General features: G+C 38.8%; 1 long non-coding RNA gene across 11 annotated transcripts in view; it reads left to right on the top strand.

The window, feature by feature from the left end:
- The window catches only part of LOC121073548, a 131,550-nt gene that overhangs the window by 51,125 nt on the left and 64,536 nt on the right, over positions 1-15,889 (top strand). For 10 of the 11 annotated variants that reach the window (XR_005821795.1, XR_005821793.1, XR_005821796.1 and 7 more), the window contains 2 exons: positions 129-394; positions 15,305-15,410. This is a non-coding gene — a long non-coding RNA (uncharacterized LOC121073548). The remainder of the gene's footprint in view (positions 1-128; positions 395-15,304; positions 15,411-15,889) is intronic. The other variant, XR_005821781.1, reaches the window with a different exon arrangement.

The following is a 15,889-nucleotide window of genomic DNA, read 5'->3' as shown; positions in this document are numbered from 1 at the left end:
ACCCCACTGGAACTTGGAAAGAGGAGCGCAGTTTGCCAGTTAGAAAACGTGGAAATTTTATTCTCATTGCACCTGAGTGATATACCTATGTATTCTATGTATTAAAGCTCTCAAAATATCTGTATTAGAGAGAGGCTGCAAAGATATGGAGTCCTCATGTTATTTACCTACCATGCTGTGCACGGGAGGATGGTTAGCATCAGGCAAGCTACGAAAGACCCACAGAGAAGAAAAATCTGATTAACAGCACCTAGAAGTGGGCTAACGAATCCCCTGCAAGGAACTGGACCATTGGGAACACTAAACTTTCAGACCAAGAAGACTTCATACGTATATGGGAGAACTGTGGCTGTTACATGACACCAACAATGGGAATAAAAGTGGCAAAATGCAGGTATGGCTTTTTTTATATATATTTCCATAGGATAAAATGAAGGAGTAAAATAAAATCATTGGGAGTGAATACACAAACTCTGGAACAGCTGAGAAAAATATTTGAGGAAAATATACAGCAAGGTAGCAGCGGGATACTTTTCTCTAAATCCCAAAAGCCTGAAGCAGAGGAAAGGATAGATACTTGCATCATGGAGCTGAGAATTCTGGCATCCACATGTAACTTTAGAGACATAAAAGATCTCCTAATTAGAGACAGCATTATTTGTGGGACATGTGATTCCAGTTTATGGAAGGAATTGCAGAGAAAAAGACATCTAACCCTAGAGGAATGAATCAAAAAACAAGAGCAGCTTAACTGTCCAGGGAAGGGAATAAAACAATGACAGCTACTCCTGCAATGCGCTACATACACTCAAAGTGAAACCAGGAGACATGACAGAGAGAGGCACATGGAAGATGCCACTGTGGTAGTGCACAGGTACTGTCTTTTGAACAGATACTGGAAGGAGTGTGGAAACCATCCCTACTCAGGCCTTAGTGCTGCATGCAGCCTTTTCTGTGAAAAAGCAGCTGCATGTGCAGTTATGGAGAGATTGCCAAGATACGGGAGAATATCTAAAGCAAGACGTAAGTAAATTCAACATCTTGTAGCACATGTCCACTGCAGAAAGGGCAAGCTGCCTCATATTTTTTCAGCTACTGATTGCAGCAACTGCATTTGCGCTGTGTTACTTGATCAGCAGCCACTCGACAGCAGTAGGAGCATGGAGCTTGCAGCACTGCTGCTGCAAGTCACAGCACTGCTCCTCTGTGCTGAAGAGCAGAGAGCACGACAAGTGCCACCACGACATGGTGAGTCAGTGGGGAAATGAAGGCAGTGAATGGTATGGGAAAGGTTTGTGGGAACAGATTCACAAGAGTGTAACTCGGCAGTGAGCAGCAGGACTGTGGCGCATGTATGGCTGACACCTCGTGGGCTCTTCCACCCTCAGTCAAAGACAAGGAGGTCAAGAGCAAAGCCAAAGGGCATTTCAGTGGGATACAGATGATAGTTTTGGAGTTCGGCATGTATGAAGGAGTATAAAATCAAACTGGTTGAGGTAGGCTGGTGGTAAAGGCCAGTTTGTAGGTGTCTTTTGGTTAGCAGCCCCTGGCCTGGCTAGTAACCAAATGCTTGCTTGAAAGTTACAACAGCAGCTGTCAGAAGGGAAGTTGTGGTGACCTGCCTACAGCTTGGAGAGGACAAGTAGGAAGGATAGTGTTTGAAAGAGGCACCAGGAAGTTTAATCTGTTTGAGCATGACCTGAATGTTACCCCCATTTGCTGTGTTTCTGCACGCCGTTCTCTAAAGAAAAGCCAATTATATCTTGGAAGAATAGATGCCTCTCATGTTGTTATTCATCATGTGGTACATGAAACACTAACAACAACCAGAAATTGAGAGTTAACCTTGTCCTTTCATCACATACGGTCATCTTAATCCCTAGACTGGTGACTGCTCAAAGCTGCCTGAAAATAGTAGGGCCCCAGACAACTAAACTTTTATACCTCAGTACAAAAGGAGCAAAGAAGATGAGAAGGAAAAATGATTGTCTCAAGGGATGCAGCATAGTGGTTTGAGTAGTTCTGCTTAGAAAGTCACTTGTGGCTTTTATAATGAGGAACTTAAGGTTTGAATTTCCAGACTTATTAGCTGTACATTTGTTTATTTTTTATTAGCTTAATATACTGTGTGCCACATTTTCTTTGGGGTATTGAGTCAAGTGATAGATTCATCCAGTTTAGCTCTAAATGCGTGTGCTTTCTTTTCCTTAAAATTTTGAGCAGATATGTCTCAAATTTCCATAATGACTTTATTTTGTGCCTGTAAATTTTTGGTACAGCATCTAATGTTTTCTGTCAAGTTATCTTTCTGAGAATGTGCTTCTGGCTAATGTAGAAGGGTAATGTAGTTTTTGTTTGTTCTCTTTCTTGAGCAGTGAGAATTGGAATTGACTTCTTAGGTGAGCAGACACAATTAAGCCACCTCAGTCTATGAAAGGATCACTGGGAGTTTTCAGCCCCAGAGCTCTCTGCTCTAATAGGAAAGAAAAACAAGTTTTAAAAAGTCTGAGAAAGGCATGGCTATTAAGCTAATACAGTATACTTCATCTAGCTGCTAAAAACCTTGACTGTTAACAGTGATTAAATATAATTGCATCAATAGAGGTGTTGTTTAAAAAATATAATTAAAAAAAAAAAATCACCCTGAGCTTCGTTAGAAGATATCTTTAGGAAACCCCGATTTCTTGAGTTTAGAGAGTTGTATGTAATATTGGAGTTTGATTTTGGGTAGTGCTATGAAGTTTTTTTTAACCTAGGAATATGTAGAAAGAATAAATAAACCATAGCAGAACAAATACACATTTCTGAAGTATTCTGCTAGCTTTCATTATATATCTGCAGTACCTGTGGTATTTTCAAAAAGAAAATTGTGCATAAAACTGAAAAGTTAATGGAAAAATATTCAGACATCTTAAAGCTCTGACCAAATAATAAAGATATTTGGAAGAATAAACAAACAAACAAACCACCACGTGCCGGATAAAATTTTCATTGAATGGGATGGAAGGGCTCCCATTACTTTCAGTTAAAGCTATTGAATTCATTCATCAGCCTGCACATTTCTAGAAGCTATTTGATATTACTTGATATGTAAAGGAATCAGTTTATTTCACAACCTGCAAAACAAAGTTTAAAATCTTTTCCTTTTTTCCACAAATTTAAAATCTGAGTTCTGTCATGTACATAAATCTACAGAGTCTTCCAGAGGTGGTACAATTTCTCCAAATGTATGTGCTCTGAAAAAGTTCTTCATAGACAGTACGATGTTAACAAATTAATCAGTTTGGGTATTATGCAGAATACCACGTGCTCTTATGTATCCTTGGAGCTGAAGTGGATATTTGCAGATTTATTGTGCAGATCGTAAGAAATGGATGTAAAGTGAAAGGGGACTGTAAAACCTCCTTCAGTAAAATACTTAAAATTTATGAAATAATCTAATTCTCACTCAGTTTTGTCTCTGCCAATGTTAAATATTACTGCGAGTTTTTATTGCAAGAACCTCAGTTACTACTAAGACAAAACTATAACAGTGAGCCCTGTTTGCTTAGGGAAATCAGATACTACAAATGTGTTCCAGAAGAATAATCGTGTGTTATTTGTGGTTATTCAAGAGAAGCGATAATTTTTAAATAGAGAATGCTATTGATAATGTTTTTACTGGGAAACACTGTAAAAATGTATTTAGGTATTTCCCTAAAACACCAGAGTTTTATGTCCACATCTTGAGGTGGCCTGGGGTGAGGTGCTGAACTAAATTTAACCATTGATAAGTCTTTTCCAAATATAGGCACATTCTGCTCTTTAAATTATTAAAGATATTAAAAAAAAATAAAAAAAAAAAACACATGAGAATGTTGATACTTAGGGCATCTAATGAAATGTTCAAATATAACCGTGTGGATACAAGGTAGATGTGCGCTATACAGAATGGAAAGATAGTGTGGATGATGAAAAACAAGTCCCTTGTGAATTTATTATTCCTATTCTGCTTAACTATTAGCCTTTTATTGTGAGAATCTCACTGTGGAAAAATATTTTTATAATCTCTGTTTGGCATTTTTGGTCCTCATGCAATTTTGATTCATAAGTTGAAATCCTGTTTCCATGGAAATCAGCTGAATTGTTGATCAGCTTTGGATTTCTCCCAGAAATCAAGGCAATGGGGGACATCATCTAGACTGATTCTGTCCATAATATTGGCCACAGTATTAATCTGTTATGGCATACAAATGAGAGCTTTTTTCTAAGGACAATATATGTCTATCTTCCCAAATGCATCTCTAACAAATTCTCTTGTACCAAGAGAGACGAATTTACCAAAAGTAGAGTGAATATACACGTACACACATGCTTAACATCCTGGCAACATACACAAAGTCAGAGGGAAAAAAAAAATAACATGGACAGTTGCAGTCATCATCACAATTTATCTTTTAAGTTTCTACTACCAATCAACCTCATTTTTAGTGAGACTGAGTTGCAGATCATATCCTTTTTCTGTTCCAGAGACTGTTAGCATATTTCAGAGACACGTTTGAATTGAAAGGGACTGACTGGATGCTTGCTGGACATAAACCTGTCTAGTTACCTTCCTGATATACTGAGCAAGAGGAAAAGCAACATGTGATCAAGACGTGACAAAAAAAAAAAAATCTTTCAGTTTTCTAGAAGAGAAAAAGCCAGCCAGCAATTTTAGGATTTGTGGGGGGACAGGATCCACAATTTATCCTGATCACCTGGGTTAAAAGTTGATGGATGTGACACGATCAGGTAATACCCAACTGTCCCAAGTTCTCAGGAACATACCACAGTGATCACACAGAGCTGAGATCTCTCCATGTCTGTCCTGTGAAGAACTCGGGTAAGTAGAGTGAATCTACTCAGATGCTTGAACCTGACTTGTCACAGCATTCTCAGCACTTTTGACCAAAAGTAGTTGTTTGTGGGCAGTTACTGCCTGGTTGTCAGCATCAAGTGACTTCTTGTGTGACAGCTGTCAACAATTTCCTCAGTAGGAGCCAGCAGATCTGCCTCTTTTCTGTGCTGTCATTGCTAGTAATGGGTGTAGTTATTCTCTGATTACTTTCAGAACATCTGAAATTACAATAAACACTTTACCTCTTGGAAAGGAGAAAGAAATCAGTGCTTGATACATAGCTTGAGGGGGGAGAGGGTTAAGCTAAACTAGTTTTAATTGGAATAGGAAGGAAGAGTGAAGCTCAAGATGCCAGCTTTGTCATTCCCTTAGCTCAAACTCATAACTCAAAGAACTGGATGTAGTAGAAGTTGGCTACTGTGGAAAGGGTGGGAAAATAATATGATTTTTTGCTGCTTTGAATGTGTTCTGTTAGTCAGGCATTTGAGTGGGAGGGTGTCAGTGAAAACAGACCCTTCCCTGTACTGGAAATGCCAGGTGCTTTACTTAAGCAACATTCAGATTATGAATTTATTTCTGGCTTTCCTAATCTTTGATCCTGCCATTGAATCCGCAGGGGTGCAAAAGTCCACCCACACAGATCTGATTTCCAAATCCTGGCCTTAATTATTTATGGTTTGGTTTGGAGAAATTACTGTTCTCCTAGTAATAACCACACTTATTACCAGAAATACAGAACTATCTAAAACGTATATACATTATGTATGTATGTACATATCTTTTTAAGATGTTGCCTTTATTAAAGTGTTTTGAGGCTTCACTGAAATTCTAATTACTCAGTCTTGCACCATGCTGCTTTTTACCTGACCACACTGGCCTAGATCCATAGCAATTAATTTTCAGAAAAAAACAGCACATAATATTTATAACCCAAAAGCAGTCCTGGAACAAAAAGAAGAACATCTAGCTTTAGACACTGGAGAAAAGATCCTAGTGTTTTGTTAAACTGCAAATGGACCGTACTATTCTTTCTGCACAAAACGGACCCCCCATACGCACCTTTTATTTTTTTCAATATCTCTGGGTCCTGTTCATAAGACTAACTTATCTCAAGCTAGATGCTTTTCATCTGCGTATAAATTGAAGATGAATCCCTTACGGGAAAAACAAACAAAAACTTTTAACCAAGGACAGTATTTCATAAAACAAGAATGAAATCAGAATTTACTGAGCCTAGAAATGCCAACCAGGACCATTCTTACTGGAGTAAGGCAAGTTCAGGGACTTGTGTTTTTCTCAGCGTCATATTTTTCCTGCTTTTTCCTGAATTTCTAAGATAAAAAAAATGCTAATATATGTGCTGTAATAATACTTAGATATGGATTTCTAGCATGCAAGTGTTGCTTTAAATTTGGATTCTTTGTTTTGTCCCTTAATAGGCCTGGGCCAAAGAAATACACTGTGTTCAAATATTCATACTGTTGGACTATAGGGCTTCCTTCCAACCCAAGCCCAACCATTCTGTGATACGGCAAGCTAGGTAATTTCAGTTATTCTCACTTGAGACTCACCTGAAAATTAGCAGAAACCTTCACATAATTCATGTGCCTGCTTAGAATCATGTAAAACTGAGTTATATTTGTAGTTAGAAACCTGAACCCCAGCTTTCAATGAGGTGCAGTCCAGGTACTCTAAAAAAAATTGCTATTCCTCAAGTATCTTGTCAAGTGTTAGATGGATAACCAAACCTGGTAACAGCTGGATATGTTTTCCTCTTTGTAAGATTTTGAACAGTTGGCCTCCTGAGTGGTGAGGTAAAAGACTTCTCTGTCACACGTCCTGTGCTCTTCTCCAAACAGGGAAACTGATTCTGAGGTTAAAGCAATGGGCTTGGGCTGGGGTGGCGAAGGCTGTGCTCCCAGCAGTACTACAGACTTCCTGCACAGCCTTGTGTGGCCACTCATCTCTCTGTACCTTGGTTTCACCATCATGCTACACTACTAGTTTGTGGAAGATCTCATTGTTAGCGTTTGTTGAGCACATGGACGTTTTCAGGTGGAGAGCTGTAGAAATGTAAAATACCATTCCTGGGTGTTCTTTTCTGCCTGCAATGCACTGAGAAATCACATGCAAGAAGTCCATTTGCGATTTATGTAATGAGAGAGAAACATTATTTTGATTTTCATCAAGTTAGTGTGTGTTATAGGATCTGAGCTCTCAGCCCAGTGCGTGACTGCTGTGGACTGCAATTCCAGTCTCAATGTCCAGAATACTTGCTAGAGTTACAGGCAATCTTTGTTTTGCACATTTTATTATTGAGGAAAAATAAATGTCAGTAAAAGTATACTAGAACAGGAAAAAATTTCCAGTAAAAATCATTTTTCATACAATTGGCCTATCTGAAAATTCTAGAACCTTACAAAAGACTGCATGTTTATCTCACAGAAAAAAATGTATTTGCCTTTCAATAAATAGTATTTTCTGTAATTAAAATAAAGCATTAGCATTTTACCAGGTTATTAAATAATGCAAACGACTTTTTTTTTTTTTTCAGTACAGTTAATTCATATTTCCAAGGCATCTTTGTGTTTAGTACTTCTTTAAAAAAAATCCCAAGCTTTTGGAGTTGCCGGTTCCGTAGCTTTGGTACTCTCTCGGCAACCTGTGGTGGAACTAGCTGTGTTCTAAGCCTAAAATACAGCTCTTGAAGAGATCCTCAGTTCTCTCCTGATGGAAAGGAAAAGTAAGCTAAATCAGAGGCTCTATTTAAGGGCCTTAATGATGAGAAGTCAGTTACACAATGGGGAAGAATTTTGCCCTTAATACATGCTTACGATATTATTTCCCTAAGTAATTAACAGATTCTCTCCTGGGTTGTCATGGGTATTAGGAGACTTTTCTTTAAAGATAGTGAGCCAAGGTTTAAAAATGACTAGCAGTTCTGGAAACATCAGTGTTGGGGAGCCTTCCAGAGGTTTCAAAGCATTCAGCTCTTCCTAGGAGTTTCACTGATGAGGTGTCTCAAGTTGGGATACAAAAGTCCGAACTTGTCACTTCCCAGCTTTTGGCCTCCGTTCACTTTTTATAAGAAAGTTCCATAAATGTATACTTGCTCATTAACAAAAAGCAATGTCTTCTATGTTTGTTTTTCACATTAAAAAATAGTCCGCGTACATTTTTGCATGGGAAATGTGGGAAATGTTATACAAACAAGAAATGTTTCATCTTTCAAGCTACGTGTAGATTATGGCTTTTCAAAATGTGCAGATTTTCTCTATAAATTAATCTTTTGCTATCTTTTGTTAGTAACTTTCAAGTTCTATCAGCTTCCAGCTAGAAAGCTAATCATAAAGCATCAGAATTGCACCCTTTTAAACCAACAAAAGAAGGGTACACATCTGTAATAACAGTGTAATGACACCAAATTTATGCACGTACAGTTTAGTATTATTTACCTAAATGCTTGTTCATTGGCATGTAGACAATTTCTTCAATACTTTATCTTCATATTATGTTCTGCAACACCACTCTGGCATCATTAGACATCTACCCGCAAGCATTTTAAAGATTTTTCCACACAGCCATAAAATTGCACCTTCCTCATTGAATGTAAAATCAAGTACACCTGTAATAACAAAGCAGGGGAATACTATGCATCTCTTCCTGGATGTTTAACTGCATTGCAGTAGAGCTGTGGTGGTTTGGCTTCACAGACTCAGTGAAATTAAAGGTCATGTCCTAATGTTATGTCTTCCTGTTTAAAATGAATAGCTTGTAAATGTTTATCTCAACTAGAAGTGAGAATGTGGTCTACATTTGTGCTCTCCAATTCCCATTTTGAGAAGCTGTGCTGAAAACCAGCTGCATAGCCTTTCATGTCCTTCTCTTGCTATTAAACATTTATATCTTTGATTTCAGTTCTTTGCTGGGTTTCTTCCTCCTTGCGTTTGAATTTCTAGTTGAATCTTGAAGTAGTGCTGTCTAGATTTACACTGGGTTACACTGTTTTCTTCAACAAAGAACAAGAGAAAGAAAGAAATCCAGTGCAGAAGTATTGAGAATTCATGTACAGCGTCATATAGTATATGGTTTCTTTGTGTTCTGCCAATATGTATTTCAGTTTAAAATGTCTTGAGGCTGGTTGGTTCTATTTCTATGGAGTGAGGACCAAAGTATACAGTATATTGGCTGCCATTTTGCTGTTTTTGGACAGTCAGGGCTGCTTTCCATTTCCTACAATGTTCCAATATAACTAAATCACATATACGCTGTAACGGAGGCTTCTGAGACCTGAGGCTTCTGTAAAATGTAAAAGAGCAAAGTAGTATTTATACAGTATAATATTTTGATTTGCTAATGAGCTGTGAGGTGGGTGTTATCATGAACTACTGTGCAGCAAGAAAGGTTCCTAAAACATGCATCAGCTTACTCCATCTCCCAATCATTGCAGATAACACAGTGTTTAGTTTCTAATTAGACTTGTGTTGCGCTAATTCTCATGAGTAGTGTAAGTGATTGACATTCTGTGTTTTAGTGGCAAGTATTAGAGCAGCTGACTTCAACTCCATGATGAAGCTAGCATACAGCTGCAGAGAAAAGCAAGCCACTTGCAGAAGCTGATTTGCAAGATGAACACATACTGATTGATACAGCCTTATTCTAAGGGGGAAGGAGGAAATAAGGCACGTAGTCTTGAATTAGACTAATGATATTCTAGTCCTAAAAGGATTAAGAGAGAAATGTTTAACTGGAAAAAAAAAAAATCCTATGCATAACATTTCACAAATTGTACATTTCACAAAATGTACTTTGGACAGTCCTTTGCAATATTTCTCAGGACAGAATGAACATTTTTCTTATTCCATGCTTCAGTCCGCTATATTTAAAATACAAATGGTATGTCTTAAGTCCTGTTTTCTAAACTTGTGAGTAATAAACATAACCTACAAGGCAAAATGTTGTGAACTGTTTCTTGAGGGAACATGCACAGGCATTTCATATGGCTAAAATTATTTCTGAGGGATTTTTGCTAACGTGATTATTCAGTGGCCATCTCAAGTGGGGAAATAAAAATAGCAATTTGGATTTGATATAGACCATCTCACTGAACTAGATGTACCTGTTGTACAGATTGTGTTATTGTAAGGTGCATTTTCTAACTTGCAGGTCTCCGGTCAAGTCCTAATCCCTTTGGTCAGATTCTAAATGGTAAGGTTGGCTTTTTCAAGTAATAATAATTGCATTCAGCAGTAATAAAGACTGTGCCTGTGGCTCTTGGATGCCGTTCCTGTAGTATTTGAGTTTTTCACAGCCCTTGAAACCTTACTCATGTCAAGCACTGGAAGTGCCTTGTGAGGCAGGACAGTGCAGTTACTCTGTTTAATGGATTGGAGACAACTGGCTACGGTTAGCTCCCTTCCATGCATTACCATGACAGGCAAGGAAGGGGCTGCCTAGGAAGTGCCATTTTCTCAGGATGCTCAAGCTGTGGCTTGCTGCAAATCCCATCTGCCCTCTCTGCATGTAGTGTTGGAGGCCCTTCCTGGAACAAGCTCCTTAGGTGGTTTATCGGTGTGAGGTTGCTGGTACAGTGTCACTGGAAGGGCAGACGGGACGAATGATGGCAGACTTGGACTCGCTGGGTTTGGCGGAGAACAGATCTATGGATTCAGACAGTCACATTATGGCTCAGATTTTATATTTAAATGGTATTCTTTGTAGATTTCATCACCCAGTCTAGGATAAGTATCAGTAGTACCATACAGCTATTGGGTTTTGAGAACTGCTAGGTGTGCACTAGAGGTTGCAAAGGGTGTGTTTTTACAAGTCATGAAACAAAGGTATCCATTTTTGTCTGGGTGCTTTGGCCTGCCAGTAATAATTTCTTTCAGGCTGTGTAAATAAAGTCCTGATTTTGCTTTGTCAGTTTATGTTGGAGTGATTTAAGTTAGACTTGAAAGCCTTGACAATACCTTCGCTAGTAAAACTTAATCATAAGGTAAGAATGATAAAATCTGTCATCGGCTATAAAAGGAAGGTGCAGGGTAACCCAAACCTCCCATTAATATCCCCTCTGACCCTGTTTCTTTCTAGTTTCTATTAGAAAATGGAAAAAAAAAAAAAAAAGAAGAAGAAGAAAGCTGAGGACTGTGTGAGAGCATCAGGAAACTTGAAAGCAGTATCATGTGACATAACCATTCACTTGACCTAGCTATAGTCAACAAGTTTTAACTATACAAAATTACAGACTGCTAATGTTTTGTTATACTGAGTAAAGATCTGCTGCTACTTTCTTTGAAGATGAAACTTCTCTTGGACTTCACCGGTGGTGGAATCAGGCTTGCCACAGATCCATGTTGTAGATGAGGTCATTTGCTTATATTTCAATTACATTTTTTTCCAGTTTCTCTTCCACCACTGTTCTGTTAAAGTAGTAAGTACAGCGGGCTTAAGGGCTGTAGGCAGTGAAAGGGTTGGGGCATTAAAAATACAAGCTTTGGTTCCTTTTTCATAGACAGACAAATTTCTATATCCCAAGCGCAGTATTTTATGCTGCCCAAGGAAAAGGATATTGTTTGGTGCACTTAGAATAGCACAAAACTCATTCCAGTGATAAAACTCCACCTATTTTCAATGGGAATTTGCAAGAGACACATGCTGTAGTTTCTCTCAGAGTAAAAGAAAGCTGCAAATCCATAATACCACGCAAATGAAATAATGCATACATTCCCTTCTGGTTTTAGTAGAACTAGTTCTTTGATATATGTTTCAGGGAATGTGGAAGTGGTTGGTCACTGAAAACAGCTATAACAAGGATTTGGTGAAGCATCCCTATTTCTCCAGACAGATGAAGGGATGGTCTGTAAAACAAGAATTTGCTCTTTCTAGAAAGCCATGCCTGTTCAGTAAAACATTGATGGAGAAAGAAGAAGCAATCATGTCATGTCTATTCTATTTATTACCATGTCTTAAAATGGAAAGACATTGATGCAAATTTTACCTATAGAAATATACGATCCCCATAAGCAAAGCTTACAGTTCTTCTCTAAACTAGATATTGTAACAGAAAACATAAACGAGTCTGCTTTTGGCACCTTCTCTGACAAATCTTGTGTACTGTTCAGGTCTGGGCAGAGGGTGGGCATGAAGAGCATTCTCAAAGTAATCTCCACTCTGTTACCATGTGTGACTTCGATCAACTACAGCCTGCTCACTCAAATGCCTTTTTATATGTAAACTCCAGGTTACCCAGAAAGAATTGATGCTCTGAAGAGGTAACAGATCACATGGCAATAGCTGTATCTCACTGTGAGCAATGAGCACTGTTACTCAGCTTTTGCCAGTTAAAGTCCTGTTATCTTACTGCTCTGCTTCTCCCTTGGCCTTCTCCATGCATTCCTCCTTAGAAGGCAAACTGTTTCCTGAATGTCTGGATCAGAAGAGAGTGCAATTGTTTGTGAAGTAGATATACTGAAACTCTTTTGGAAGATGAAGAAGGATCTTTTGATATTTCTGATGCAGTGTGGACTTCTGTATGTCTTGGTGCCATATCATTTGCATATTTCAGAGAGAAGCTGCTCTGTGTTTGGAGGAAGAGTCTCATAAACCTGTTACTCAGGCACTTACACATCATCCAGAGAAAGACATGAAGCGTGTCTGCATTTCCACCTGTTGGTGTTCTGAGTTTGTATTAGAGTTTAGGGAAGGAAGGACCACCTTCTCTTCCCACTGTACAAAATTGGGTGTTTCCTTCAATTTGGAAGGTGAGGTGTCAGGAACTGATTCAGTATGTAATAATCACAAATAAATCTCTAAATCTAAACATTTGCAATAATGAACTAATGTATCCTGAGTAAGGCTCGGGCAAAGCACAGATTGAAATGCAGAAACTTCAAGAAGGAGGTATCTGTCTTTAGAGTTTTCCCATGGGCTTCTCTACCACGAGACAGCAGAACTTGGGCTCCATCAGCAGCTGTTCTTTGTGCACCTACCACTTACTGTGCCTGAGAAGAGATTTAAAGGAGAACCCAACAGTGAAACTTCAGCATTGCTGTGGCTCGTATGAAGGGAAAAGCATGTAGATAAGTGCACCTTCCAGAAACCCACATCAGCAGCATGGCAGGAGAAAGAAGTTTCTCTTGTTCTCTCCATATGGGATCATCCTTAAAATTTTTCACAACAATGAAGCTTCTCTGCAAGCTGCAAAGAGCCCTAGGGCCTTGTCAGATGTTCTTGCACTTCTCAGCTTATTCTGTTGCACCTTGGTAGAGATAAGACCAATTATTAGATCTTCAGCTTTAGACTCCCTGCAGTTACTCAGTGCTCAGAGTTTTCATTATCCATTCTTTTCTACTCAAGCCTTACAGTTTACTTTAATGTGATTATATGCCTGCTGCTAATGGAAGAATTTGGTTACAAGGAAAGGATAGGGTTTTGAACTCCATGGGATGTTATTGATGTGTAAATCATCAGATCTCTTCCAAATATGGTCCGCTCCAGAACTTTTCACAATGTATCTAGCCTTAAGATTGGAAAATAATTAGTGAATTTTGGTTGTCAGCCTCAGGAATCCTCAGAAGGCTCTAAAATCTTCAGAAATTGTTGTTAATGGAGATTACATTTTTCAAAATCACAGTGCCCTGGGTTTTGAAAATTTTAGGCTTGCAGCAGTATTCATGAGAAATTCAAACTCACCAATATTAATGAAAGAATACTCGTATGGAAAGTCCTTTGCCTGCATGGTGTATGCATTTTAGAACCTGTTTGAAATCCATGTGCAGATTCTGATGTTACCATAAAGGCCAACATAAGCAAACAGAAGCATTTGAAACTGGGAACTAACATGTCAGTCATCTAGTACTGAAACTGGGTTTGAATTAGACCTACATGTTGCTGTGTGACCTTTGAGCATGTAAGACATCAGTCTACCATCTGTTGTAATCGGTATCTAGTGACAAGGAGACGCAGAGACCTGAAGCAGCAGCAGGTAGTAGAGACTTAGGCTTGTGCCTGTTATGGGCCCTGGTAGTGCCTGGTATGGAAGGCTGCTTAGCTTCAGTGACAATTAACTTTTGAAGGTAGAAGAAAGCAAGTATTATACACAACTAGTAGTTGTAATTGCAATATATATGGTTTTTTAACGATGTACTTGCACAAGATAAGAGAGTAAGGAATGTTCAAATGAAGATCATGTGGATTGCTATTTTTTCAGATGAACAGGAACCTTAAATTGATAGAGCATGTCAGCAATAACTGCTTGTGTAGGTAAATCGACACAAGCGGTCTGGAAGTGATTACGATACACACATGATGACTGGTCTAGCCTGCTGACCTCTGGTGGAGGAGTGTTTCAGCTCTGCACCAGGTGATGTCTACTAACTGCTCTATACCACAGGCTAGCAGGATTTGGAGGAAGCAGTGAGAAGGGGAGTGTGTTTTATTGGATGTTCAAAATTTTGTTTTGACTAGGTCATACCCAAGTTGCTTCCATCAGGGAAAAACTCACAGTGGACTGAGGCCCAGGGATGTTGAAAGGGAAGACAGGTTTTGGATTGGGTTTTTGAAAGAAGACGGAAGGCAAGGAAAATACAGAAGAACAATTGAGATCTGCTTGGGACACTGTAACATTTTCATCCTCATCCAGATCTATGTGAAGTTCCAGTATTTGGATGTGTGCTGATTTATCTTTAAGTCAGGGAACTGACTCTTTCACAAAATTTTTCTCAGTGTCCTGGAGAGAATAGCGTTCTCTTTGGTCTTGTGGTGTTTGGTGGTAAATGTAAAGGTATTTCACAGAGGTTTTTATACATTCAGTGACCAAGTTCTCTGCTTGTATGAACTGTCAGACTATCATTCTACTCAGCGCAAGCTTACACCAGTTTACGTGGAAGACAGTTTGGCCTTGGCATACAGCAAATGGTTTCTGCTTCTCCCAATTCCTGAACAGAGGAAAGTTTTTATTTGTTTTCAAGTGTAATTACACCCTAATGTGTATACTCTGAGTCAGTAGTCTGAAGCCAGGGAGGTGTCTGTATATAAAAGGGAAGATGTTGTGCTTGAGCTAATATGCTTTTCTGGTTCAACTGAAGAGGGGGGAAAAAAGGGGTGGCAAAGAAGCACTGATCAAGCAAAGCATCAGGCACTGCCAGTAATCTTCAATGCAGCCCAGTTCAAAAAGTTTAAAACCACTGCTTAAAGGAACAGTGAAAATGTTTTCCATCATTTTCTATGAAATGACATGGTTTGTTTACTGTTTCTTGTTTATCTGCTCTGTATGATATGTCACATTTATCAGTAAAACAGACTGTAGGGGGTAACGGTATATATATAACATGTTTATTTTATGATGTTTTGGCTTTTGCTGTGTTTATTCTGCATTTTCTGACTGAATTGATACTCAGGCAGCTTTTTCTTCTGCTGTTACAGCGTATCTATCTCAGGCTGCCCCTAAAAAGATGAAGTAGTAATCTGGCAAAGTGAACTCAAGAGGCACAAAGAGAAGACATCAGAGACTGATCTGCAAGGTGTTCAGGTATTTGTGATTTCATTATGTATACCAGTAATTGGTGCACAGTGTGGGGTACTCTGCAGTTTATGCACTTAAAGGCTTGAAGGAAAATGTTCATGATGACTCACAAAAGGTGATGATAAAATAACATAAAATGAATGAAATAGTTATAAGAAGCATTAAAACTGTTTAGTCAGAATGCCCCCATGCAACTTAAAGATGAAGCTATGATTTAAAAGGTACTGTGTAAGAGTTGCAGCTTGAAATTCAGTACATATTTATGCTGCTGGATGTTCCGTCAAATCTGTTAGCTAGGTCAGATTTTACCCCATTACTACCCAGAGAATTGATGGCCATCCTTGGAGCTGTGGATAAAGCTGGCTGTTTTCTGACTCCCACTGCAGCGAAGTGAACAGGCTTACTCTGCTGATGGGCTCATTCAGCACCTGAAGAAGGCACTATCAAACTCCCATTAATCTCGGGAGTACTGAATTAGATTCTGG

The sequence above is a fragment of the Cygnus olor genome, chromosome 1 (assembly GCF_009769625.2).
Source record: "Cygnus olor isolate bCygOlo1 chromosome 1, bCygOlo1.pri.v2, whole genome shotgun sequence".
NCBI classification, from domain to species: domain Eukaryota; kingdom Metazoa; phylum Chordata; class Aves; order Anseriformes; family Anatidae; genus Cygnus; species Cygnus olor.
This window is presented reverse-complemented; position numbering and strand designations above follow the sequence as displayed.